Below are 12,690 nucleotides of genomic sequence, written 5' to 3' on the forward strand. Positions count from 1 at the left end.
GTTTTTCCTTGCAGTCAACATACCCCGATCAGTCGGGAAGCACGTCCACTTGGACAAATACCCCTTTCATGCAAAAGGGTAAAAATGAAGCTCCTCTACGGATACAATGTACTCTTACAAATACCCCTTTCACGCAAAATCTAACGGTCAATATAAGAAGTACTACTGGAACGATTACTCCCTGGAGTGGCCAGCTTTTTTCTACAGTCGGCAGTTTCAAGGTCAAATTCATTCATCGTGCCGAGTGCACAAAGATCACTTGATTGATCCAGTTCCAGATTGAATTCATTTACAGTGCCAAGTGCACGAAGATCAGTCCGACTGACTCAGCTCCAAGCTGAGCTTATTTACCATGCCAACCGCTTGAAGATCCATCCGATTGATTCAATTCCAGACAAAGATATTTACCGTGCCAATTGCATGGAGGTTTACCGGGAGACTTAAACCCTCTGCCAAACTCATCTAGTCCGACAGAGGCTCGGGGACTACACCCAGTGGGTGCACTCAGTGTGCCCCCACTGGAAGAGAACTCAGAAAGAAACATTTTACTCGACGCAAACAAAGCTCCAGATCACTCGACCTTTGAGTCGAAGAAGAACAAGTCCAATCAGTACTAGCTAAGAAGATTTTCTCTCTTAGACCCCCGCCGACTGCCCGCAGTCGACGGCGGTCTCAGGGACTACACCCAGTGGGTGCACTCAGCGTGTCCCCACTGGAGTAATCTCCACTCGGTATGGTCTGACCAGTCCGAGTGACGAACAACAAACAAACAAGTTCTAAAGAATCCCGTCGACTACCAAAAAAAATTCCTATAAGGTGAGTTTAACGCTCCTCCGTGGACCTGTTTTGAGCCTTCTTCTAGGACTCAAAGCGTGAAACTCACAAGTGTGGATCTAAAACCGACTCGTATTGACATTCCTCCAGGATAAGAATGGCATCTCTCTGAGAGAGCAGTCCATGTGTCAATCCTGTTGCATAGATTTAATGACACACCCATACTCAGATCACGAGTTAACCTCTTCCGAGAGATGAACGAATGTCACCAAGTTGCTCCTCACAGGCACTTACCCCGATCAGTCGGGAAGCGCGGTGCCGGAATCCATTGAGATTTTGATCAAACCTTGGTTGTCTGAAAGCACGACGACATGTACTGAGTATTTCTGTAATCACTCGGACCAAATTGTGTCTCACACAAATTCGTTCTGCAAAATCGCAATCGATTCGGGGGCTAATGTTGGGGATACACATAACAGGTAGGCCCACGACGGGTCGAAATATCATGAAGCATGGGGTCCACACAATATGTGGGTCCAGGTAAATTTCATAGAGACATATTATCCACTCGGACAAGCAGCATACTATCCACTCGACCAAGCAGCATACCATCCACTCGGATGACAGTTCACCACTCGACCATACGACTCACTCGGATATATGAAGACCAGCAGGCAGCAAAGCAGTCGACATCATTCTCATAGTGAGGGCTTGATAGTGGGCTGGCATTATGGCATTCATGCCCCACTTTGTAACATAGGAGGTGAGGGGGTGGCGCACTCTATATAAGCCACCCCCACCACTAGACTAGGGGGGCTTTTTTCTTCCATCTCTCTCTCTTTTTCACCATTAGTCTCAGGACCACGAGGATCCGTTCTCCTCTCATTGTAATCTCCGGATACATACTAAGATAAAACAAAGCCTCTCCGGAGCACGAGACATAGGGTTGTTATCTCCACTGTGAGAGGCCCAAACTCGCTAAAACCATCGTGTCACCCATATGCATCTCGACAGATCATGCTCCTTTATCGTACCCCTCTCTTATTGTCGAAATCGTTACCACGACAGCTGGCGGGTGTAAGTTTCTCCAACTTTAGTTGAATCTAGTGTGGCTAGGCCCAGTCCTTGTTGAAGGTTAAAACAACACATACTTGACGAAAAATCGTTGTGGTTTTGATGCCTAGGTAAGAACAGTTCTTGCTCAGCCCGTAGCAGCCACGTAAAACTTGCAACAACAAAGTAGAGGACGTCTAACTTGTTTTTGCAGGGCATGTTGTGATGTGATATGGTCAAGACATGATGCTAAATTTTATTGTATGAGATGGTCATCTTTTGTAACGAAGTTATCGGCAACTGGCAGGAGTCATATGGTTGTCGCTTTATTGTATGAAATGCAATCGCCATGTAACTGTTTTACTTTATCACCAAGCGGTAGCGATAGTCGTAGAAGCAATAGTTGGCAAGACGACAATGATGCTTCGCTGGAGATCAAGGTGTCAAGCCGGTGACGATGGTGATCATGACGATGCTTTGGAGATGGAGATCAAAGGCACAAGATGATGATGGCCATATCATATCTCTTATATTGATTGCATGTGATGTTTATCCTTTATGCATCTTATTTTTCTTAGTTCGACGGTAGCATTATAAGATGATCTCTCACTAAATTTCAAGGTACAAGTGTTCTCCCTGAGTATGCACCGTTGCGAAAGTTCGTCGTGCCGAGACACCACGTGATGATCGGGTGTGATAAGCTCTACGGTTCACATACAACGGGTGCAAGCCAGTTTTGCACACACAGAATACTCGGGTTAAACTTGACGAGCTTAGCATATGCAGATATGGCCTCGGAACACTGAGACCGAAAGGTCGAGCGTGAATCATATAGTAGATATGATCAACATAGTGATGTTCACCATTGAAAACTACTCCATCTCACGTGATGATCGGACATGGTTTAGTTGATATGGATCACATGATCACTTAGATGATTAGAGGGATATCTATCTAAGTGGGAGTTCTTTAGTAATATGATTAATTGAACTTTAATCTTCTATATCTAAATAGCTAGCCCCCACTAACATATTTCTCTCAACATGCAAGCATGCCGCCTCATCATTCAACTTGCATAGGAAAGGCCCACCTCAACATGCAACTATGCATATTAAAAATCCACTTCAACATGCAAACATGCATGCATGTAAAATTTCACTCTATTACGGTATTAACCTCATCATTCAACTTGCATAGGAAAGGCCCACCTCAACATGCAACTATGCATATTAAAAATCCACTTCAACATGCAAACATGCATGCATCTAAAATTTCATTCTATTATGGTATTAGATTTAATTATTATATAATTTAAAAACTATTATTTCAAATATTCATGTTCCATATAACCAAAATCTCACTAAAATACTGCAAAATCGCAACAACGTGCGAGGCATCATCTAGTTTATCATGAACTTAGTACCTAATAGTATTTTGCATGTCTATGTTGTTGTAGATAGATGGCCCGTGCTGTTGTTCCATTGAATTTTAATGCGTTCCTAGAGAAAGCTAAGTTGAAAGATGATGGTAGCAACTACACGGACTGGGTCTGTAACTTGAGGATTATCCTCATTGCTGCACAGAAGAATTACGTCCTGGAAGCACCGCTAGGTGCCAAACCCGCTGCAGGAGCAACGCCAGATGTTATGAATGTCTGGCAGAGCAAAGCTGATGACTACTCGATAGTTCAGTGTGCCATGCTTTACGGCTTAGAACCGGGACTTCAACGACGTTTTGACCGTCATGGAGCATATGAGATGTTCCAGGAGTTGAAGTTAATATTTCAAGCAAATGCCTGGATTGAGAGATATAAAGTCTCCAATAAGTCCTACATCTGCAAGATGGAGGAGAATAGTTCTGTCAGTGAGCATATACTCAAAATGTCTGGGTATAACAATCACTTGATTCAACTGGGAGTTAATCTTCCTGATGATAGTGTCATTGACAGAATTCTTCAACCACTGCCACCAAGCTACAAGAGCTTCGTGATGAACTATAACATGCAAGGGATGGATAAGACAATTCCCGAGCTCTTCGCAATGCTAAAGGCTGCGGAGGTAGAAATCAAGAAGGAGCATCAAGTGTTGATGGTCAACAAGACCACCAGTTTCAAGAAAAAGGGTAAAGGGAAGAAGGGTAACTTCAAGAAGAACGGCAAGCAAGTTGCTGCTCAAGTGAAGAAGCCCAAGTCTGGACCTAAGCCTGAGACTGAGTGCTTCTACTACAAAGGGACTGGTCACTGGAAGCGGAACTGCCCCAAGTATTTGGCGGATAAGAAGGATGGCAAGGTGAACAAAGGTATATGTGATATACATATTATTGATGTGTACCTTACTACTGCTCGCAGTAGCACCTGGGTATTTGATACTGGTTCTGTTGCTAATATTTGCAACTCGAAACAGGGACTATGGATTAAGCGAAGATTGGCTAAGGACAAGGTGACGATGCGCGTGGGAAATGGTTCCAAAGTCGATGTGATCGCGGTCGGCACGCTACCTCTACATCTACCTTCGGGATTAGTTTTAGACCTGAATAATTGTTATTTGGTGCCAGCGTTAAGCATGAACATTATATCTGGATCTTGTTTGATGCGAGACGGTTATTCATTTAAATCAGAGAATAATGGTTATTCTATTTATATGAGTAATAACTTTTATGGTCATGCACCCTTGAAGAGTGGTCTATTTTTATTGAATCTCGATAGTAGTGACACACATATTCATAATATTGAAGCCAAAAGATGCAAAGTTGATAATGATAGTGCAACTTATTTGTGGCACTGCCATTTGGGTCATATTGGTGTAAAGCGCATGAAGAAACTCCATTCCGATGGACTTTTGGAATCACTTGATTATGAATCACTTGGTACTTGCGAACCATGCCTCATGGGCAAGATGACTAAAACTCCGTTCTCCGGAACAATGGAGCGAGCAACAGATTTGTTGGAAATCATACATAATGATGTATGTGGTCCGATGAATGTTGAGGCTCGCGGCGGGTATCGTTATTTTCTCACCTTCACAGATGATTTGAGCAGATATGGGTATATCTACTTGATGAAACATAAGTCTGAAACATTTGAAAAGTTCAAAGAATTTCAGAGTGAAGTGGAAAATAATTGTAACAAGAAAATAAAGTTTCTACGATCTGATCGTGGAGGAGAATATTTGAGTTACGAGTTTGGTCTTCATTTAAAACAATGCGGAATAGTTTCGCAACTCACGCCACCCGGAACACCACAGCGTAATGGTGTGTCCGAACGTCGTAATCGTACTTTACTAGATATGGTGTGATCTATGATGTCTCTTACTGATTTACCGCTATCATTTTGGGGTTATGCTTTAGAGACGGCTGCATTCACGATAAATAGGGCACCATCTAAATCCGTTGAGACGACACCTTATGAACTGTGGTTTGATAAGAAACCAAAGTTGTCGTTTCTTAAAGTTTGGGGCTGCGATGTTTATGTGAAAAAGCTTCAACCTGATAAGCTCGAACCCAAATCGCAGAAATGTGTCTTCATAGGATACCCAAAGGAGACTGTTGGGTACACCTTCTATCACAGATCCGAAGGCAAGACATTCGTTGCTAAGAATGGATCCTTTCTTGAGAACGAGTTTCTCTCGAAAGAAGTGAGTGGGAGGAAAGTAGAACTTGATGAGATAACTGTACCTTCTCCCTCATTGGAAAGTAGTTCATCACAGAAATCTGTTCCTCTCACTCCTACACCAATTAGTGAGGAAGCTAATGATGATGATCATGTAACTTCAGATCAAGTTCTACCGAACCTCGTAGGTCAACCAGAGTAAGATCCGCACAAGAGTGGTACGGTAATCCTGTTCTGAAAGTCATGTTACTTGACCATGACGAACCTACGAACTATGAGGAAGCGATGATGAGCCCAGATTCCGCGAAATGGCTGGAGGCCATGAAATCTGAGATGGGGTCCATGTATGAGAACAAAGTGTGGACTTTGGTTGACTTGCCCGATGATCGGCAAGCCATCAAGAATAAATGGATCTTCAAGAAGAAGACTGACACTGACGGTAATGTTACTGTCTACAAAGCTCGACTTGTTGCGAAAGGTTTTCGACAAGTTCAAGGAGTTGACTACGATGAGACCTTCTCACCCGTAGCGATGCTTAAGTCCGTCTGAATCATGTTAGCAATTTCTGCATTTTATGATTATGAAATTTGGCAAATGGATGTAAAGACTGCATTCCTGAATGGATTTCTGGAAGAAGAGTTGTATATGATGCAACCTGAAGGTTTTATCGATCCAAAGGATGCTAACAAAGTGTGCAAGCTCCAGCGATCCATTTATGGACTGGTGCAAGCATCTTGGAGTTGGAATAAACATTTTGATAGTGTGATCAAACCATATGGTTTTATACAGACTTTTGGAGAAGCCTGTATTTACAAGAAAGTGAGTGGGAGCTCTGTAGCATTTCTAATATTATATGTGGATGCCATATTGTTGATTGGAAATGATATAGAATTTCTGGATAGCATAAAAGGATACTTGAACAAGAGTTTTTCAATGAAAGACCTCGGTGAAGCTGCTTATATATTGGGCATTAAGATCTATAGAGATAGATCAAGACGCTTAATTGGACTTTCACAGAGCACATACCTTGACGAAGTTTTGAAAAGTTCAAAATGGATCAAGCAAATAAAGGGTTCTTGCCTGTGTTACAAGGTGTGAAGTTGAGTCAGACTCAATGCCCGACCACTGCAGAAGATAGAGAGAAAATGAAAGGTGTTCCCTATGCTTCAGCCATAGGCTCTATCATGTATGCAATGCTGTGTACCAGACCTGATCTGTGCCTTGCTATCAGTTTAGCAGGGAGGTACCAAAGTAATCTAGGAGTGGATCACTGGACAACGGTCAAGAACATCCTGAAATACCTGAAAAGGACTAAGGATATGTTTCTCGTTTATGGAGGTGATAAAGAGCCGTTGTAAATGGTTACGTCGATGCAAGCTTTGACACTGATCCGGATGACTCTAAGTCACAAACCGGATACGTGTTTATATTGAACGGTGGAGCTGTCAGTTGGTGCAGTTCTAAGCAAAGCATCGTGGCGGGATCTACGTGTGAAGCGGAGTACATAGCTGCTTCGGAAGCAGCAAATGAAGGAGTCTGGATGAAGGAGTTCATATCCGATCTAGGTGTCATACCTAGTGCATCGGGTCTAATGAAAATCTTTTGTTACAATACTGGTGCAATTGCCTTGGCAAAGGAATCCAGATTTCACAAGAGAACCAAGCACATCAAGAGACGCTTAAATTCCATCCGCGATCAAGTCAAGGAGGGAGACATAGAGATTTGCGAGATACATACGGATCTGAATGTTGCAGACCCGTTGACTAAGCCTCTCTCATGAGCAAAACATGATCAGCACCAAGACTCCATGGGTGTTAGAATCATTACTGTGTAATCTAGGTTATTGACTCTAGTGCAAGTGGAAGACTGAAGGAAATATGCCCTAGAGGCAATAATAAAGTTGTTATTTATATTTCCTTATATCATGATAAATGTTTATTATTCATGCTAGAATTGTACTAACCGGAAACTTAGTACATGTGTGAATACATAGACAAACAGAATGTCACTAGTATGCCTCTACTTGACTAGCTCGTTAAATCAAAGATGGTTAAGTTTCCTAGCCATAGACATGAGTTGTCATTTGATTAATGGGATCACATCATTAGAGAATGATGTGATTGACTTGACCAATTCTGTTAGCTTAGCACTTGATCGTTTAGTATATTGCTATTGCTTTCTTCATGACTTATACATGTTCCTATGACTATGAGATTATGCAACTCCCGAATACCGGAGGAACACTTTGTGTGCTACCAAACGTCACAACGTAACTGGGTGATTATAAAGGTGCTCTTCAGGTGTCTCCGATGGTACTTGTTGAGTTGGCATAGATCAAGACTAGGATTTGTCACTCCGATTGTCGGAGAGGTATCTCTGGGCCCTCTTGGTAATGCACATCACTATAAGCCTTGCAAGCAATGTGACTAATGAGTTAGTTGCGGGATGATGCATTACGGAACGAGTAAAGAAACTTGCCGGTAACGAGATTGAACTAGGTATTGAGATACCGACGATCGAATCTCGGGCAAGTAACATACCGATGACAAAGCGAACAACGTATGTTGTTATGCGGTTTGACCGATAAAGATCTTCGTAGAATATGTGGGAGCCAATATGAGCATCCAGGTTCCGCTATTGGTTATTGCCCAGACGTGTCTCGGTCATGTCTACATAAGTCTCGAACCCGTAGGGTCCGCACGCTTAACGTTCGGTGACGATCGGTATTATGAGTTTATGTGTTTTGATGTACCTTAGGTAGTTCGGAGTCCCGGCTATGATCACGGACATGACGAGGAGTCTCGAAATGGTCGAGACATAAAGATCGATATATTGGATGGCTATGTTTGGATATCGGAATGGTTCCGGATGAGTCGGGCATTTACCGGAGTACCGGGAGGTTACCGGAACCCCGCGGGGAGTCAATGGGCCTTAATGGGACATAGTGGAAAGGAGGAGGAGGCGGCCAAGGTGGGGGTGCGGCCACCCCAAGCCCAATCCGAATTGGGAGGGGGGCCGGCCCCCCTTTTCCTTCTCTTCGTCTCCCCTTCCTTCCCTCTCCTACTCCAACTAGGGAAGGGGAATCCTACTCCCACCGGGAGTAGGACTCCCCCCTTGGGCGCGCCTAGGAGGCCGGCCCTCTCCCACTCCTCCACTCCTTTATATACGGGGGAGGGGGCACCCCATAGACACACAATTTGATCATTGATCTCTTAGCCGTGTGCGGTGCCCCCCTCCACCATAATCCACCTCGGTCATATCGTTGCGGTGCTTAGGCGAAGCCCTGCGCCGGTAGCTTCATCATCACCATCATCATGCCGTCGTGCTGATGAAGCTCTCCCTCGACACTCTGCTGGATCGTGAGTTCATGGGACGTCACCGAGCCGAACGTGTGCAGATCGCGGAGGTGCCGTACTTTCGGTGCTAGGATCGGTCGATCGTGAAAACGTACGACTACATCAACCGCGTTGTCATAACGTTTCCGCTTACGGTCTATGAGGGTACGTAGACAACACTCTCCCCTCTCGTTGCTATGCATCACAATGATCTTGCGTGTGCGTAGGAATTTTTTTGAAATTACTACGTTCCCCAACAGTGGCATCCAAGCCAGGTTTATGCGTAGATGTAATATGCACGAGTAGAACACAAATGAGTTGTGGGCGATAATAGTCATACTGCTTACCAGCATGTCATACTTTGATTCGGCGGTATTGTTGGATGAAGCGGCCCGGACCGACATTACGCGTACGCTTACGCGAGACTGGTTCTACCGACGTGCTTCGCACACAGGTGGCTGGCGGGTGTCAGTTTCTCCAACTTTAGTTGAATCTAGTATGGCTACGCTCGGTCCTTGTTGAAGGTTAAAACAACACATACTTGATGAAAAATCGTTGTGGTTTTGATGTGTAGGTAAGAACGGTTCTTGCTCAGCCCGTAGCAGCCACGTAAAACTTGCAACAACAATGTAGAGGATGTCTAACTTGTTTTTGCAGGGCATGTTGTGATGTGATATGGTCAAGACATGATGCTAAATTTATTGTATGAGATGGTCATGTTTTGTAACGAAGTTATGAGCAACTGGCAGGAGCCATATGGTTGTCACTTTATTGTATGAAATGCAATCGCCATGTAATTGTTTTACTTTATCACCAAGCGGTAGCGCTAGTCGTAGAAGCAATAGTTGGCGAGACGACAATGATGCTTTGATGGAGATCAAGGTGTCAAGCCGGTGACGATGGTGATCATGACGGTGCTTTGGAGATGGAGATCAAAGGCACAAGATGATGATGCCCATATCATATCACTTATATTGATTGCATGTGAGGTTTATCCTTTATGCATCTTATTTTGCTTAGTTCGACGGTAGCATTATAAGATGATCTCTCACTAAATTTCAAGGTACAAGTGTTCTCCCTGAGTATGCACCGTTGCAAAAGTTCGTCGTGCCGAGACACCACGTGATGATCGGGTGTGATAAGCTCTACGTTCACATACAACGGGTGCAAGCCAGTTTTGCACACGCAGAATACTCGGTTTAAACTTGACGAGCCTAGCATATGCAGATATGGCCTCTGAACACTGAGACCGAAAGGTCGAGCGTGAATCATATAGTAGATATGATAAACATAGTGATGTTCACCATTGAAAACTACTCCATCTCATGTGATGATCAGACATGGTTTAGTTGATATGGATCATGTGATCACTTAGATGATTAGAGGGATATCTATCTAAGTGGGAGTTCTTTAGTAATATGATTAACTGAACTTTAATTTATCATGAACTTAGTACCTGATAGTATTTTGCATGTCTATGTTGTTGTAGATAGATGGCCTGTGTTGTTGTTCCATTGAATTTTAATGTGTTCCTAGAGAAAGCTAAGTTGCAAGATGATGGTAGCAACTACACGGACTGGGTCTATAACTTGAGGATTATCCTCATTGCTGCATAGAGGAATTACGTCCTGGAAGCACCGCTAGGTGCCAAACCCGCAGCAGGAGCAACACCAGATGTTATGAACGTCTGGCAGAGCAAAGCTGATGACTACTCGATAGTTCAATGTGCCATGCTTTACGGCTTAGAACCAGGACTTCAGCGACGTTTCGAACGTCATGGAGCATATGAGATGTTCCAGGAGTTGAAGTTAATATTTCAAGAAAATGCCCGGATTGAGAGATATGAAGTCTCCAATAAGTTCTATAGCTGCAAGATGGAGGAGAATAGTTCTGTCAGTGAGCATATACTCAAAATGTCTAGGTATAACAATCACTTGATTCAACTGGGAGTTAATCTTCCTGATGAATAGTGTCATTGACAGAATTCTTCAATCACTGCCACCAAGCTACAAGAGCTTCGTGATGAACTATAACATGCAAGGGATGGATAAGACAATTCCCGAGCTCTTTGCAATGCTAAAGGCTGCGGAGGTAGAAATCAAGAAGAAGCATCAAGTGTTGATGGTCAACAAGACCACCAGTTTCAAGAAAAGGGTAAAGGGAAGCACTACAAAAAATAATACACTTCCGTGATGATACGTGTTTGTCACAGTAGGTCGCGTTTTTTGTCATGCATGTACATCCATGACAAATTTATGACAGAGTCAAGATAGTCATACCTGTGCTGTCGTAGAAGTGTTCCATGACATTACCAAAATTATCATCACGGAAGTGTCCACTTCCATGACGATAAATCACGCGTCACAGAAGTGCTTTCGTCAAGGGTGATCGACACATGGCATCCACCGTAGCGGAACGCCGTTAAGCTATCGGGTCGGGTTTTGGATCCGATAACCCGTTAACAGCCCCGACCAATGGGGATTTTCCACGTGTAAAATCATCATTGGCTGGAGGAAACACGTGTCGGCTCACCGTTGGGACAGATGTCATCCGCTCATTGGACCGAATTCGCCTATGATACGGCGACACGTGGCACGGCCCAACAGAGGCCCATTCCTGTGAAAAGGCCGGCCCGTTTGACTTGGTCAAAAGGTGGCGGGCCGGCCCATGTAAAGCCTGTTAACGGCCTGTTCGCATATAGCCCATTTACAGCCCGCTAACCCAAGGCCCGTTACGCCCTATCTGAATTAGGCCCAGTAGCATCATCTGGGCCACCCAATATGATTCCAGCCCGTTTTCACTTCTGGCCCATGTATGGCCCATGACGTCTTTCGGCCCATATGAGGCCCTATGTAACTCTTGGCCTATTAACGGCCCGTGGTGAAACTGGCCCATAATGAACAGTGTATCACTTTACACCCATTAACGGCCCGTGGTGAAACTGGCCCGTAATGAACAGTGTATCACTTTATACCCATTAATGGCCCGTTATTCCGTTGGGCCGTTTCCAGCCCATGTTATCTTTCGGCCTTCTGAGAGCCCATTTATTCTTGGGCTCATTTCCAGCATTCGTTTACTTACAACCCGTTACTGTCATTTTCTGCTTGTGGGCCAAATTTAGCCCGTGGTTACAGTCGGCCCGTTTGTGGTCCGTTAATACGTTGGGCCGTTTTCATAGCTTCATCAAATACGGCCTATTAACGATGGCCCATTATGGTCGGCCCATGAACGGACGATTCCAACTCTAGCCCGTTTACGGCCATAATGCGGCCTGTTATTGGCCCATGTTTGGCCAATCGATCATACGGCCCGTATAAGGCCCATTGATGATACGGCCCGTAGAAGGCCCATTGTTTCTACGGCCCGTAGAAGGCCCATTGTTTCTACGGCCCGTAGAAGGCCCACTGTTTCTACGGCCCGTAGGAGGCCCAGTGTCACTACAGTAAATATTAGCCCATGGTTATTGTGGCCTAGTTTTAAAAAATAGGTTATTGCAGCCACTAGCAAACCGCAGAAAAAGAACTGCACTGACTACAAGCAAACAAATAAACAAGACAACAAGGAAATAAATAAGCAAGCAACTTACACTAGGCTATCACGACTATTACACATATTACATCCACTGGGCATCAAAGTTCGCCACCAGTGCAAATATAGGGAACACAACAGCATATAAACGCCGCAGCAAAACAAGTCCAGAACTGAAACCACTTCAGAAGAGCTCAAGAAACAATATCCTGGGTACCCATAATGCTGGCAAGATGCTTAGCAAGCTTATTAACTTTCTCTTGTTTGGCGCTTAAGTCCTCCAGCGCTTGCTGTTGCACTAGAAAGTATGCATCTGAATTCTGCAAGGACTTCCTCAGTCCTTCGGCTTCCTGTCGCATAACATCTAATCGATGTCTTTCAACTTGAAGTTGA

Source organism: Aegilops tauschii, chromosome 7 (genome assembly GCF_002575655.3).
Source record: "Aegilops tauschii subsp. strangulata cultivar AL8/78 chromosome 7, Aet v6.0, whole genome shotgun sequence".
Lineage (NCBI taxonomy): Eukaryota > Viridiplantae > Streptophyta > Magnoliopsida > Poales > Poaceae > Aegilops > Aegilops tauschii.